Here is a 16142-nt window from a genome sequence, read left to right on the forward strand (position 1 = left end):
CTTAATGGTGGTGTTAAGGGCGGGTGTCCGGGCATGCTGTAAGATGTCACTCCATTCTTTGTCTTTGAAAGTGTGCGCTCATTCCCCCTCCCATCTGGCTCTCGTAGCAGATTTGAGTGTCTTGCTGGGAGTGAAAAGGAAGATATAAATGTCAGAAATATTGCAGTGGTGTAACGAAATGTGAGGGTGCCATCCTGCAAAGTACATGGAGGGGGCCCCCTCCGACCACACTCAGGAACTCTCAGGCCAGGGTACTGTGCTGAGGGGCCCCTCTGGATCGCAGGCTCTCCACGCACCGCGGGGGCTTTGGGGGCCTTTGCTACGCACCTGGCATATTGGCCTATCTCCTGAACTCTTATGAGCATGCGGTATGCTCTTATGTGAGGGATGAACAGAGTACAGGTGGTGATCTCAGTAGGTAATATGTGCCTGTGGGAGCGAAGGTCACATATGTGGAAATTGAAATTACGATTCCATAGAATAGTGAGTATATGAAGTAATTAAACAGCTTTAGTGTAAAGGGAAAAATTTTCTAGCAAGGAGAACCATCAATGAACCCAACTTGTAAGAAATTGGCTTGCTCACTTTGCTTGCTCTCTGCAATCTGGCTTTGAAATTCTCTGTAGAGGCAGTGAGCAGCATCAGTGATATAAGTAGATGGTAAAATTGGTGGGATTGGCTGGCAGCTTCTTAAGAAATTTTTTAGCCAGCTGCGCATCTTTATTTTTTCAAATTTAGCAAAGAGATCTTGTCCACCCTGAAAGATTTCACCTAAGCAGCGGCCGCCTCTGACAGCATCACCCCCTCACAGGGCCCCTTATTCTACTGATACATGAATATATGCAGGGGTGTAGTTTCAGAGGGGCTGTTTGGGGTTTTACCCCCCCTAATAAATGTATGTTATGATAAATGGTTGGGTACAAGTGCTTTTAGTTCATGGGAGATTTCAGTCAGATTTCACCAGTGATGTTTACATACACTTACATATATACAGACAAAAATGCTCACACACCCACACCCGCTCTGTTTTGAAAGTCCTCAAAATATTAGTTATTTTACAAAATATTGTGTTTTCTCTCTTAGTCCTACAAATCCACATTTGTCTCTCTTTCCATTGCCCCTTAGGCCCCTCTTATGCACCTTGCTTGTTGCATAATGCTTTGAAACATTCTATGCCAATCTGAAGCTAACAACCCCCAGTCTTACTGACCCAGCTATGCCCCGGAAAATACGAGTTTATTCACATTGTGCGAAACATTGGCAGCAAATATCACAAACAAAATGGAATATGAGGCCTATATTTTCTAAGTTAGCTACAGTTTAACAGATATTAATCCAAATGTATTTGTGAAAAAACAGATCTAACAAGGTCAAGGCCAGACACTGGGTCTTCCGAAAGACTTTCCAGCTCGTCAGGGATTGTTGCAGCAGGCACAGCATGGGGGGGAGTAGGTATGTATCGGGTTGGCTTGAACATTTTGCATGGGTGTCTTTTACCCAGTCCTGCCTTGCTTCACTTGAAACCCCCAGAGAAGGCTGCTGGGGAGTCCTAGGAAGTCTAAGTGCTGAACTTTGTGCAGAGGTGATGTTGTTGGGAGCATGACGTATGGGGAATTTATCTGGACCCCCACTGGAATTACTGACACTGTCTTTCAAGGGATCCCTTCCATATTGTAGCCCTGCAGGTGATAGATTTGCCAGACCCCTATTACCTAGTATTTATTTATTGAATATGGATATATTTCACCAGATGCTTGGGATCCTCTTTCTCTCTGTAGCCATGAGGATGAGTAAGACTTCTGACCCTCGGTCCAGGTCCACTCTCTCCCCGCAGTTTTGCCTCCAGACCCCGACCTCCTCCTTGGGAGGGTCGAGGCTGCTGTCCGCTCCTGCGCCTGCTGCCTGCTCCAACTGGGACCAGACTGCCTGCAACCACTGTAACCTTTCTCAGCCGTTTTTTTTCTTAATTTTTCACTGTTGTGACACTGTTATTGTGCCCATCTGTGTCTTGCTCTAATTCCACCACTGTTTTTATTTTCTCGTGCCTGCCTGTTCCTTTCACCGCTGCTACCCCTGTGGCCCCTCCCCCGCCTCCCAGCCTCTCCTCCCTCCCACCTCCCCCACTTAATGGCGGCCGCTGCACGGTCACGCAGCGGAAGAGCGCAGTAGGCACGCCGAAGGCTTGCCAAAGGCAAGCCCGTCTGCACCCGTCCGTGACCCGACCACGGCCAGCACCAGAAATCCTGGACTTCTCACTACCCATCGCTACGACACTACCACCCTCCTCGCACTCAACCATGGAAGACTTAGAGAATGCCAACAGGCCTCGCCGAATATGACCCAAGGCCAGTTCTCCTGCCTCCACTGCCACCAGATCCTCACCACCACCCCGGCCACCAACACCACCGACGCCAGCACCGGCGACACCCTAAAATGCATCCTCCTCAATGTACGCTCCGTACACAAACACGCCATGGAAATCTGGAACCTACTCAACTCTCTCTCGGCCGACATCGCCTTCTTCACAGAGGCCTGGACCAACGCATCCTCCGCCCCCAACATCAGCACCGCCATCCCAGATGGATACAAGATCCAGTGGAAAGACCGCCCCAACCACCCAGGAGGGGGCCTCGCCATTGCCCACAAGAGCACCCTCCGCCTCACCGCCTCCAGCGAAACCTTCCCCTCCGCCGAACACCTGAGCTTCCAGGTCCAAACCACCCCCAAAGCCACACTCCGAGGAACTCTCGTCTACTGACCGCCCGGCCCCCGAACACCCTTCGCCACCACCATCACCGACTTCATCGCACCCCACGCCATCGCCTCAACAAACTACATACTCATTGGAGACCTGAACTTCCACCTCGACAACCCCAGCAACCCCAACTCCACTATCCTTTGTGACAACCTCGCCAGCATCGGATTTAAACAACTCGTCAACACACCGACCCACAGAGCAGGACACACCCTCTGTGGAAATATGGATTTTTCTGATCAGTTATGTCCCCTATCTTGGACCCCAACGGTTTCATGTATGAATCACAAGTACATGTATGTTCCCTCCAGTTCCAGTTATGAAGACGCAAACACATGTGCGTCCACCGTCAACATGTCCTCTGTCAGATCCGCCATGAATAGGCCGGATATTCCATTCCTAAGTATGAAAGGCCACCGGCTTTATATGGTTCACTTATGCCATTTTACAGTCCAGGCAAGTAGGCCCTGATTCTGTCATCAAACTCTTCTTGCCTTCTGCCTCTGAAAACTCCAGTCTGAGCCTGCATCTGTGACCATGAACTTTGTCTCATTCTCTGCGCGGCTCACGAAGCCTGACATCAGCCTATTCTCTGCCAAGAACTGTATTTCACCTTCGAATTATCTGCTTCACTCCTTAGCCGATGCATTCCTGTCTAGTAGTTTAAGTAAACATTCTTCCAGCTACCGAGCAAAAGGCCCGGCTTCTCTGTCTTTATGCAAGTAATTCATAGCCCTGTTACCATGGAATATTCCTACCCCCTCGCATTTAGTGTAGACACTTAGACGCTTGTACACGCACGCACAGTCAGTATAGAATAGATTCTGTCTGAGAGTCCTTCTTTTGTGGATAACATAGTTCTTTAAACATCGGATATTAGATATGATTTGGGATTAGGTTGACTTGACCCCCCAGACTTTTCGTCTCCACATGTAGAGCTAAATATCAAGTCCCCTTCACCCCCTAGTTGCACGTCAATCACACGTCATGCTGCTGCGCACGCATCTATGCCAATTATTATCTTATAGATCCACCTATATATGACATCATAACCAATTATGTTTCTTTTTACTCCTTATTACACCCATTTTCGGTTACGCATATGAATCGTCATTTTCCTTATCAATTGTTACGCCTGCCGCATTCGCTTCATTGTAATGTATGTTCTATAAAAATCATTTCTTGTCAATAAAGTATGTACTTCACTTCCTGAACCCCCGTGGTGATGGAACTTGGAGCAACCGATTATAATCGACCATTGGAATAAAGCCCATTCCGAACCTCTGATACCACGGATTCTGCCTCTTATTTTACTGAGCTATTTTATTATGTTTCTGTATCAAATTAAGTCCCGGTAATGAATTTTATTTACCACATGAATGGCGCCCGAACAGGGACACTTTCTCATCTCACGCGCCGGCGGTGAGTTGCAGGCCCGGTCTCCTGCCACAGCTGGACGGACAATAACGCGTACCAGCAGGATTTCCTGTATCTCCCTCCGGTCAAGCGGGGGCGACTGAGGCTGCGATCAACACCCAGACGAGGCGGTGAGAAGTGCGAAGTATCCCGACCAGAGCCTAGCTGAGAGAGCAAGATCCGAGGTATACAGAGGCCCACCAGTTCGAAGTCGAGTCCAGTTTCCGACGAGTCGAGTCGAGTCCAGTCCGGCCCAAGTTCAGTTTCCGAGGCCTTCCGTTTCCGAAGCTACCCGGTGAGTACCATTACTGGGGAGGCATTTCTGACGTGCACATAGGTTGTGCCGGTCAAGACGGGTTTGGGTACACAAATCCGGTCTGCACTGTTTTAGCAGTGTATATGTACTGTTTAGCAGTATATCAAGTATTCCGAAGTATCTAGTTATTGTCAAAGAATTATGCTTGGTGATTAGTTATGCAGACGATCATCATTGTTGGTTATTTTAAAGGTTAAAAAAATGTTTAATGTTTAATGTTTAATGTGTTAAACGTCCTGCATATTGTGGTATGAATGGTTGTTCATTATTGTGCTTTTGTACTAAGTGTGTTCAAGATTAAGTATCGGATCAGTTGTCAATATGCCGCTCTTTTCGAAATTAAGACAAATCACTACTAGAAAAGGGGTACTCGAAGAAGCCGTCCCTATTCCTCCTAGGGACACTCCAGGGCACTTCATGTATCACAAACATGGCTTAGACGCTATATTATTTCTTGATTTATGGGTAGACTACACCAAGGAATTACCAGAAAGTCAGAGGTGGCCCGCAGCGGGGATCTGGGATGCAGAGTGCATCATGAAAGTCGAGGAAGAGTTATGGAAAAGGAAAGTCAGACAGTCACAGAAAGACGCCGTTGAGTTATGGCGTAAAGAATCTCATAGACGCACAGAAAAAGCACTCCGACAGGAAGAAAAGAATAAAGAGAGTTCAAATAAAGTTCGAGAAAATCTATTAATTGAGGAAGGTATCCGAGTGAAATCAGAACAAGTGGATAGACAAAGAAATGCCCTTATGAATGGTATGTATCCCCTTCTAGCCGAAGGATTACCTAAGGCTACTCCAGAGATACCGAAAGACTTGCCACCCCCATTATTCCCAATAAAGGTACATCCTAAGGGGCATCCTAGAACCGCAGAAGATGTTTTTCTTTCCTCATATTTAGATGACGCAGCTCCCGAATATGCTAATTCCGCCCCACATAGACCGCATACCAGGGAGGTTCAACGCCAAGATCCAGTACCCGTATCCCTACAGCAACAGATCGAGTCACAAGTTCCGGCAAGCACATCTGTTTCTGCATCTGTTCCTACGGCTACTTCTATAGCTGTGTCCACACCTATAGTTGCTGTGTCACGTTCAACGAATCCTTTCACACCCGACACCCCAGATGGGGCTACGGGAGGTGCTACCAATATTTTTTCTACGCCACCCAGAATAAATAAACTTACTTTTCAAGAGTCAGCACATTCACGTACCCCCAAACTCATAAATGCCCGTACGCTTAAGGAACTTCTTATAGATTGTAGATATGACCCTGTGCCCGGCAAAGAGGACGAAATGATCATGGCATCATTACGTATCAGACGAGCCGCAGTATATTTAGGGAAGTTACCAGGAATGACTGCGCATCTAGATAAAATATATCATTTTGTCCAAACAGGGCGAGATCCAGAATGTATTAACAGAGCTATGGAATACCAGAAAGTGGAGATACAGGGGGAACTGTTACGTTTCCTCATAAATTGTGTGATCAGAAATCAAGACCGACCGGGGGCAGACCCGGAAGCAATGCAAATTCTTACCAGATGGAGCCAGAATATATCAGAAGGTAGACATGATAAGCAAAATTGTATAATAGCCATGTGCCGAAAGATCCGTAAAGAAATAGAACGCCTACACGAAGAAAGATTAGCGGTAGACGAGTTCGAACAAAGCGAGGAGGAAGGGTCAGGACTGCCCGCAGGACAGTCAGACACCATAGCCTATGTAGGTAGAGGAAGATCTTGTAATAGTAATAGATGTCTTATTGACCCGATACGTCCGACATGTCCAGATAATAACAGGAATTTCCAAATACCTATAATTAACATCAGGTCTAACGAGCATTCGTTCCAAGCCGCCGACAAACTACTCCGAGAACGAAGGGGTTATCATTTTCTCGATTCTATGGATGAACAAGAATTAGCCAGGGCAGCTGTCCATTGGGTGGACAGTCCCGGAAAATATAGTGATGATACAGTAGCACGCACATTTTTGAATCTCACCCCAGATGAACAGCGGTTAGCTGGGATTTATATGATTCAACAACTCATTATACTATATCAGAGTCAGCATTCGGACCCTGGTCCCTTACCTGACATATTGACTGAATTGCTTATGAATAGATGGAGAGGTTCAGGTACTAAATTAATTAAAGAAATTCTAGAATCAAGAAAGCAGTATATTCTTTTTGTATGTTCAGAACGTATCTCATTGCCCGTCAAGGAAAGAACCACGTATTACATGGATAGACAGAATCCCTTACGAGAAGTGCACCCAATAAAAGGCGAGGACAACGAGTTTAAGCGCGTATTTGTATATACGCCCATATCGAAAATAGAATTGTTAGAAATGAAGAAAGTGGTACCCAGTCATGACAAAGATCCAGCGGGTTTTCACCGAGAAATTAAAGACATGTTACTCATGGGAGAGTATACCTATCCCGACATTATGACAATATTAAAGGTATTGATGCCTGCTGGCATTTATGAGAAACTCAGGGAAAAAGAGTGGGAGGTAGGAGACCAAAAGATAGAATGGTCAGCATTAGAAGCGGAAGAAAAGGCCCGAACTGCAGGAGCAGGACTTGGGGATAAAACTAAAGCACTACCAGGTTTATTAGTACAGGTACTGCCACGTTTATTAACTACGAAAAAGGAAGATTGGGGTACAATTTCGGCCTGTAAGCAGAAGCAAGATGAAGACACTAGTGATTACTATGCCCGATTTGAAAAATGTTTTGGTATAAATAGTGGCCTAAAAGCAAGTAGCGAATCATACCCACATCTGTTTGTAACAAAATTAGTAGAAAATGCCCTGCCCCAAGTAAAGAATAGAGTATTAAAATTCGAGAGTACCTGGCAAGGTAACACTCCATCACAAATGTTACAAATGTTACAGTACCATCACAATAGAATTAGAGAGGAACAAGAACATGAACACAGACGCATGAAAGACACGAAAATGAAAATGCTAGTTTCTCAGACAGTTCCAGCTGAAGGATATAAAAAGGGTATGACACATTCCGATTCAGCAGGACCTGTAAAATGGACATGCAATTATTGTAAAAAGCCAGGTCATTACGTACACGATTGTCCAGTTTTGAAACATAATATCGCCATAGGTAAAACACAAGAAAGACCACGGCCACCTAGACAGGACCAGAATGAACAAGGAGCTCCGCAGCATGCACAGTCCATGCCAGCTTCACAACAGTCTATACAGTTTGTGCCAGCTGCACCAGCGCTGCCTGTTGCTGCCACACAAACCACGACACGACAACTGTACCAGACCGCACAGTACGACTATCCTGATTACCAACGATACGCATGAACCAGCCTAGAGAGGGAAGTTGACTTACCCCTTATCGAGATCCCTGTAGATCAAGAAGGACCTTATGTACATAGTGAATTACTAGGCCAAGACAGAAAATTTTTACTCGATACAGGGGCAAGTCGAACAACCATAAAACGTAGTGAAGTTCCAGGGGCACCCCTCTCAGGCTCTCAGAATATTTCCCTTGGTTTTTCAGGAAAACCTATTGTTAATGAAGTGTCACAACCTCTTCCACTTACGATAGGACCTCTGACCCGAACTACAGATTTATTGCTTACTAAATCATGTCCAGAAAATCTGTTAGGAATAAAAACACTGAAAGCTCTAGGAGCTATAATATGTTGTTCTCCGGAAGGAGTAAGATTGTTTTTACGTGACTTTAAAGGTCACTATGTGTCTAAAGACATGGATCCCCGACTGCAGACTTTACCTACACATCTATGGGCACAAGGCCCTACTGATGTTGGTTGCATGAATATTACACCATATCGAGTCACATTAAAGGCAGGAGTGGTGCTACCACGAATGCGACAATACAAGTTACCACCAGATGCTGTAGTGGCTTTACTACAAATCATTGACGAGCTCATTGCCCAAGGAGTAGTTGTGGAAACAGACTCCAATGTATGTAATTCACCGATAATTCCGATTCTTAAACGAACAGATCCAAAGGCCCCGCCAGTATATCGATTGGTTATTGATCTGCGCGAATTAAACAAATGCATTGTGCCACAATTTCCTGTGGTCCCAGATATCTCGTCATTACTGACAGCTATTGATTCCGAAGCAACATTCTTTACGGTAATTGATCTCAAGAATGCCTTTTTCAGCGTCCCAATAGATCCGGAAAGCCAATATTTGTTCGGATTTAGTTTAAATGGGCGTAGCTTTAAATTCTCACGCGCACCTCAAGGATTTACAGAAAGCCCCAGCATCTATAGCCAAGCACTGAAACGAGAACTCGACAGTATCCACATGCCAGTTAACACTGCTCTGCTTCAATATGTCGATGATCTGCTGATCACCGCGAGAAGCGAACCGGAATGTGAAAAAGCATCACTGACAGTTTTACAATTTCTAGCCGAAAAGGGGCACAAGGTGTCCCCTTCTAAGCTGCAATTCTGTGTCCAGCGAGTTATTTATCTTGGACACTCGCTGTCCAAGGAGGGAAGGCAGCTTACACCCGACCGCATTCAGTTAATAGCTAACATGCCAATACCCAAGTCACAAAAGGAGGTGCGGGCTTTCATAGGCCTCACTTCATATTGCAGGCAGTGGATCCCTCAGTATGCATTTCTAGCAAAACCACTCATTCAGTTGACAACACAGGAGGCAGCCACATCGACTGTTCTCCCTTGGACTCAGGAACATACACAAGCTTTTGAAAGCCTAAAGAAAGCTTTATGTCAAGCACCTGTTTTAGCAACGCCATGTTACAGAAAACAGTTTACACTCTTTGTTACAGAACGCGAAGGTACTGCCTTGTCAGTACTCACACAGGAACAAGCAGGAGCACACAAACCATGTGCTTATTTTTCTAGTACATTAGATCCCGTAGCCCAGGCTTTGCCTGCATGCCTAAAATCAGTAGCAGCGACAGCTTTAGCAATAAGGCAGAGCGACGCCAGAGTGTTAGGACATCCATTGACAGTTCAAGTACCACATGCAGTAGAGGTTCTTGTAAATAGAACGCAAACACAACACTTGACTATAGCGCGACTTACAGGGTACGAACTTACATTGTTTCAGCCACATATAGAAATCAGACGCTGTAACACATTGAATCCTGCCACACTTTTGCCAGTAACCGGAACAGACCCACTAGCCCATGACTGTATTGAAGTTATTACAATAACGACGAAACCCAGACAAGACTTAACCGATGTCCCATTGTCAGACCCAGACCTGACATTGTATGTAGATGGTTCATGTATGAGAACAAATACAGGAGAGTTAGTGGCTGCTTACGCAGTCACAACAGATACTGAAGTCATTGAAACTAATCGTATAAATACTTTGTCAGCTCAAGCCGCAGAGCTTATCGCTCTGACACAAGCCTGTATTCAAGCCACAAATAAAAAAGTCAACATATACACTGATTCACGTTACGCATTCGGAGTTGTACATGACTTCGGCGTGCTGTGGCGAGAGAGAGGTTATTTAACTTCCCACGGTGCCCACATTCAGCACGGACCCCTCATTCATGCCTTATTAGATGCAATACATCTACCCACTGCAATATCAATTATGAAATGTAAGGCTCATACGAAGGTTACTGATATCATTTCTCAAGGCAATGATCTAGCCGACAGAACAGCTAAACAGACTGCTCAAACTCAAACCTCCGACATGACAAAGACAATAGTCCCGATGCCGACACATTGTATGACAGTTAAAGATCCTACTCTTGACGTAATTGACATACAGACACATGCTACACCAGACGAAATAAAGAAATGGACTGAATTAGGAGGGATCCAAACGGACCAAGGATGGATGATGAAGGAAAAGTCTGTGTGGTTCCTTCCTGATTCAATGGTCCAAGTTATAATTAACACTATACATAGTCCAGCACATCTAGGAGAAAAAGCTATGCTAGACAGCATTCAACACATTTGGTTCAATAAACATTTGCGAGCAGCAGCCAAACAAAAGGTCCGTACCTGTATGATCTGTTGCCAGTTCAACCCAGGAAAAAGCGTTCCCGTAGAACAAGGTGGATTTCATCCTCCTAATCACCCTTTGGAAGTACTCCAGATGGATTATATCCAGATGGAACGATGTCGAGGATTCAAATATGTTCTCGTAGTTGTCTGCGCTCTGTCCCGTTGGACGGAGGCATACCCGGTTTCAGATTACACTGCCCCGACTACTGCCAAACAGTTGGTTCGAGAATTCTTCCCACGATACGGTTTACCACGTGTTGTTCACTCAGATAACGGCCAGCCGTTCTCATCCGAACTAATGAAACATGTTTCACTTCTGTTAGGATATCAGTGGAAATTCCACTGTGTCCGGCACCCCGAGGCAGCAGGTCTCGTAGAAAGACATAATCAGATACTGAAAATCAGATTGTCCAAAATATGCAGAGAGAAAGGTGTCGACTGGGTAGTAGCGTTACCAGTTGCACTCTTTTACATGAGAATGGTAGCACACTCTCGAACAGGGCTATCCCCTTATGAGGTGATCTTCGGTAGACCACCAAATATGTGGGGGACGCCTATACCACGCAAAATAACTGATATTGACTGTAATATGCTGACAGATTACTTGGCTTCCTTGATGTCTGCACTACAATCTTGTCGTTCACAGGTAGCTGCAGCCTTTCCCGACAACACTGAGGTGAAACCCCATGACGTAGTTCCGGGGGACCTTGTGCTTGTGAGAAATTTCGACCGAAAGACTCAGCTGGAGCCCAGGTGGAAGACACCCCAGTTGGTCCTGCTGACCACAAGGACAGCCGTGAAGATCGAAGGCAGAAAAGGATGGATTCATTCAAGCCATATCAAGAAATTTCATGGACTTCCTGCAGATGTAAATAGCCCACCTCGTGTGTCTTCACCAATTGACTCAAAACTACCTTTGGCTGAGGCCGACAGCAAGGAACTCTATAGACTAAAACTAAGGCCTAGACCGTCGGACGATTTGATTGTTTAAGTCCTCTCCAAGGTGAAGCGGTTGAATCTGTCTCCGACATGTATCCCTTAGACCTGAATCATGGAAAATCGCGAAAAATGTTGAAACGACAGGCGTATTGTAAATCACTGCGTAGTCATTGCATAGTGACATTATTAACCTTGTTTTTCTTAAGTCTTTTAATAATTACTGCAAGTATATTGTTGCACATCTATTACCCTATTGCCAGAAATGTTTACAATATTACTGCTGAACATTCTTTTAGTGACCTACCGCCGCATGAATTATCTTATAGACTTGCGCTGCGCAATAACACTTTCATTAGTATGTTACATCATTCCCATCAGACTAGTAATGCAACTAATTGTTGGGTGTGTGGCCGACTCCCTCCCTATCAGAATTATGAAGGAGTCCTGCCTTTCTTTCCACATCCGTTTACACATAATGGCTCCTGTGGAGCATGGTTTAGTTTAATGAATTCCATAGACTCAGACACAGCAGTTTATCAAGACCAGTGGGTATGGGGAAATCTGAACCTAGTTTTATTCAAAGTCTGTTACCCTGACAAGGAGGGTCGCCCCAAAGGAACAGGAACTGATCTAGAAAATGAAGTATATGGATTAGGTAACTTTACACCTAATCTCATGATTCTAAATGTCAAATCCGAAGTTGAACTAGTTTTACCAACCATGTCAGTATTCCCAGCGAAGGGTGAATTGTGTGTAAGAAAAGTTGGTTCCATACATATGGGCCATAGTAAATGCACTACTATAGTAGAATTCAGTGATCAAGGCAAATCTTCATTTAGAGCTTCTCGCCACTCCTACTTTATATGTGGTCAGACTGCAGATATGCGTCTACCTCTAGACTGGGATGGTACCTGCTACATTGCATTCCTTTTGCCACCTGTTTTCCTAGCTCCTCCTGATTATTATAGAAATATTCATTTAGTACACAACAGAGAACGGAGAGATCTCCCAATTGTCGATTATACTGAGACGGCATGGGACAAGTATGTAGATTTTAATAAAGGCATCTTTCCCTATATAGGTACTTTTACTAATAGTAAGCTGATACGTAGATTAACTAGAACCCTTGAAGCAGTAGTGAATGAAACTATTTAGGCAATTTAACAGAAGAGCAGTCTGCGATGCGGATTGTTGTGCTTCAAAATCGTCTTGTCCTTGACGTCATCCTGGCTGATAGGGGCGGAGCTTGTAGGGTCATCGGATCAAGCTGCTGCGTATTCATACCAGAAAATTCGCCATCTGTATATAAAGCCATAACTCGCCTTCATAAGATTGTAAGCCAGATACACCAGAACCCAGGCACTTGGACTTGGTCCGGTTGGTTTTGGAGTGTGATATCAGCCTGGGGATGGAGAGTTCTATCCTTCCTAGGTATTGGCCTTCTCATACTATTCAGTTGCTGTCTATGTCTACAATGTGGACCAGCGATCTGTGGTCTGTGTGCCACATCGTGTATTCCACCACCAAGATTTCATACGTCACGGAAGAAGAAAGAAGAACAAATGATGTTATATGAACAGATCAATGGATTGATGAAGATTGATATCTCTTAACGGGCAAGTAGGGGACAAGGAGGGAATGTGGAAATATGGATTTTTCTGATCAGTTATGTCCCCTATCTTGGACCCCAACGGTTTCATGTATGAATCACAAGTACATGTATGTTCCCTCCAGTTCCAGTTATGAAGACGCAAACACATGTGCATCCACCGTCAACATGTCCTCTGTCAGATCCGCCATGAATAGGCCGGATATTCCATTCCTAAGTATGAAAGGCCACCGGCTTTATATGGTTCACTTATGCCATTTTACAGTCCAGGCAAGTAGGCCCTGATTCTGTCATCAAACTCTTCTTGCCTTCTGCCTCTGAAAACTCCAGTCTGAGCCTGCATCTGTGACCATGAACTTTGTCTCATTCTCTGCGCGGCTCACGAAGCCTGACATCAGCCTATTCTCTGCCAAGAACTGTATTTCACCTTCGAATTATCTGCTTCACTTCTTAGCCGATGCATTCCTGTCTAGTAGTTTAAGTAAACATTCTTCCAGCTACCGAGCAAAAGGCCCGGCTTCTCTGTCTTTATGCAAGTAATTCATAGCCCTGTTACCATGGAATATTCCTACCCCCTCGCATTTAGTGTAGACACTTAGACGCTTGTACACGCACGCACAGTCAGTATAGAATAGATTCTGTCCGAGAGTCCTTCTTTTGTGGATAACATAGTTCTTTAAACATCGGATATTAGATATGATTTGGGATTAGGTTGACTTGACCCCCCAGACTTTTCGTCTCCACATGTAGAGCTAAATATCAAGTCCCCTTCACCCCCTAGTTGCACGTCAATCACACGTCATGCTGCTGCGCGCGCATCTATGCCAATTATTATCTTATAGATCCACCTATATATGACATCATAACCAATTATGTTTCTTTTTACTCCTTATTACACCCATTTTCGGTTACGCATATGAATCGTCATTTTCCTTATCAATTGTTACGCCTGCCGCATTCGCTTCATTGTAATGTATGTTCTATAAAAATCATTTCTTGTCAATAAAGTATGTACTTCACTTCCTGAACCCCCGTGGTGATGGAACTTGGAGCAACCGATTATAATCGACCATTGGAATAAAGCCCATTCCGAACCTCTGATACCACGGATTCTGCCTCTTATTTTACTGAGCTATTTTATTATGTTTCTGTATCAAATTAAGTCCCGGTAATGAATTTTATTTACCACACCTCGACCCCATCTTCGTGGCAGGAAACAGCATCCAATTCAGCTACACAACGTAGCCACCATGGACCGACCACCACTGCGTACACTTCGCCATCAACAAACCCAAGGCACCCAAACCAGCCCCATGCCAACCACGAAGGAACTGGAGCAAGGTTACTGATGAGCAACTTAACTCCACCCTCACCCAAGACAACCACACCTGGGCACCCTGGAGTACTTTCTTTCCCAGGTATCACTATGAGAGGAACTGCATACCTTTTGATAGCATGATCTGACTGGGCATTTATGTTGGACCTCTATAAAAAGCCCCATAGTCCCCCATTTTGTTGAGAATTTTTTTATGCTGCCAGCGCCTGAATACCCTAACAGGTGACAAGTAGTGCTCTACAAATCCACTGATTGATTGGTCTAGTTTTCCACAGATTCACTCACTATCACTCTCCACCAGTGCCCCTCATCTCTCCATAGCCGCACACTCACATGCATTCCATTTGATTTAAAGCTCTGGTTGGGGTTGGCTTTACAAATAAGAATGTATTTCTACCCAAACAAACCATTTTCAGGAATAGATAATGAAAAACTCAGCACAGAAACACAATGCCTTTACCTATACTAGGCAGTTTGCATGCAGCTCTTTGATGACAGTTAATAAATCACTGCGCTATATTAGAATTGCAACTTATGAACTGCAAGCAGAAAAAGGATTTCTATGACACAAGTATTAACCCACTGATGTATTCACATACAAAATACAGTTCTGTGATCTGTATAGTAGACGTTTTCTCTGCTACTTTATAATGGGTCAATCAATCAGGATTGGTAAAGCGCAACTACTCACCGATGAAGGTCCCAAAGCACTGGGGGGTGCTCCGTTGAGTGCTGGGTTCACCCGAAAGCCGGGTCTTTAGGTCCTTCCTGAACTGGGGCAATATGGGAGATTGCTGGAGGTGGAGGCGGTGGGTGTTCCAGGCTTTGGCTGTGAAGTAAGAGAAGGACTTTCCTCCCTTTCTAGTCTTGCTAATACATTGGACGGTGGCCAGTGAGAGCTGGGCTGATCAGAGGTGTCTTTTGGGTGCATGGAAGGAGAGGCGGCTGTTCAGGTATGTGGGTCCAGTGTTGTATGCATGGGTGAGGAGTTTGAAGGAAGGATCGCGGAGGTGTTGGGTAATGTGACTGTCAAGGATCAGTCTGTCTGTGACGTTCTGGACAGTCTGCAGTTTGCGAAGGAGTTTCTTGTTGATTCCGGTGTAGGGAAAGTTGCCGTAGTCAAGTTTGCTGCTGACGAGTGCATGTGTGACAGTTTTTCTGGATTTGGTTGGGATCCATCTACAAGTCTTTCGAAGCATGCGAAGGGTGTTGAAGCAGGTCGAGGAGACGGTGTTGATCTGGCAGTTCATTGTGAGCGAGTAGTCTAGTATGATGCCGAGGTTTCAAGCGTGGTCTGTTGGGGTGGGGGAGTCATTCCATGTGGCGGGGTTGGAGCCAAAGATGAGGACTTCTGCTTTTCTGAGTTGAGTTTCAGGCAGCTGTTCTTTATCTAGGTGGTGACGGATTTCAGTCCTTCTTGAGTGGTAGGGAGAGTCTGACCCACTCAGTTCTGCAGGAGAGAAAGGAGCGGATTCAATTGAGGGCCTCGCTGCGGATGCCGGTGTTGTAGAGTCTGGTGGCTAGGGTGTGTTGGGAAACGGTGTTGAATCCTGCTGAGAGGTCCAGGAGGATGAGGGCTGCAGTTTTGCCCTGGTCAAGGAGGGAGTGGATGTCATCGGTGGGAGCAAGTAGGGCGGTCTTGGTGCTATGATTGCTTAAGAATACCGATTGAGAGATGTCCAGGACATTGTTAGCTTCGATGAAGTTTGCTAGCTGGGTGCTGATGGCCTTTTCGATGACCTTGGCTGTGAAGGGAAGCAGGGAGATGG

The sequence above is a fragment of the Triturus cristatus genome, chromosome 1_2, assembly GCF_964204655.1.
Source record: "Triturus cristatus chromosome 1_2, aTriCri1.1, whole genome shotgun sequence".
Lineage (NCBI taxonomy): Eukaryota > Metazoa > Chordata > Amphibia > Caudata > Salamandridae > Triturus > Triturus cristatus.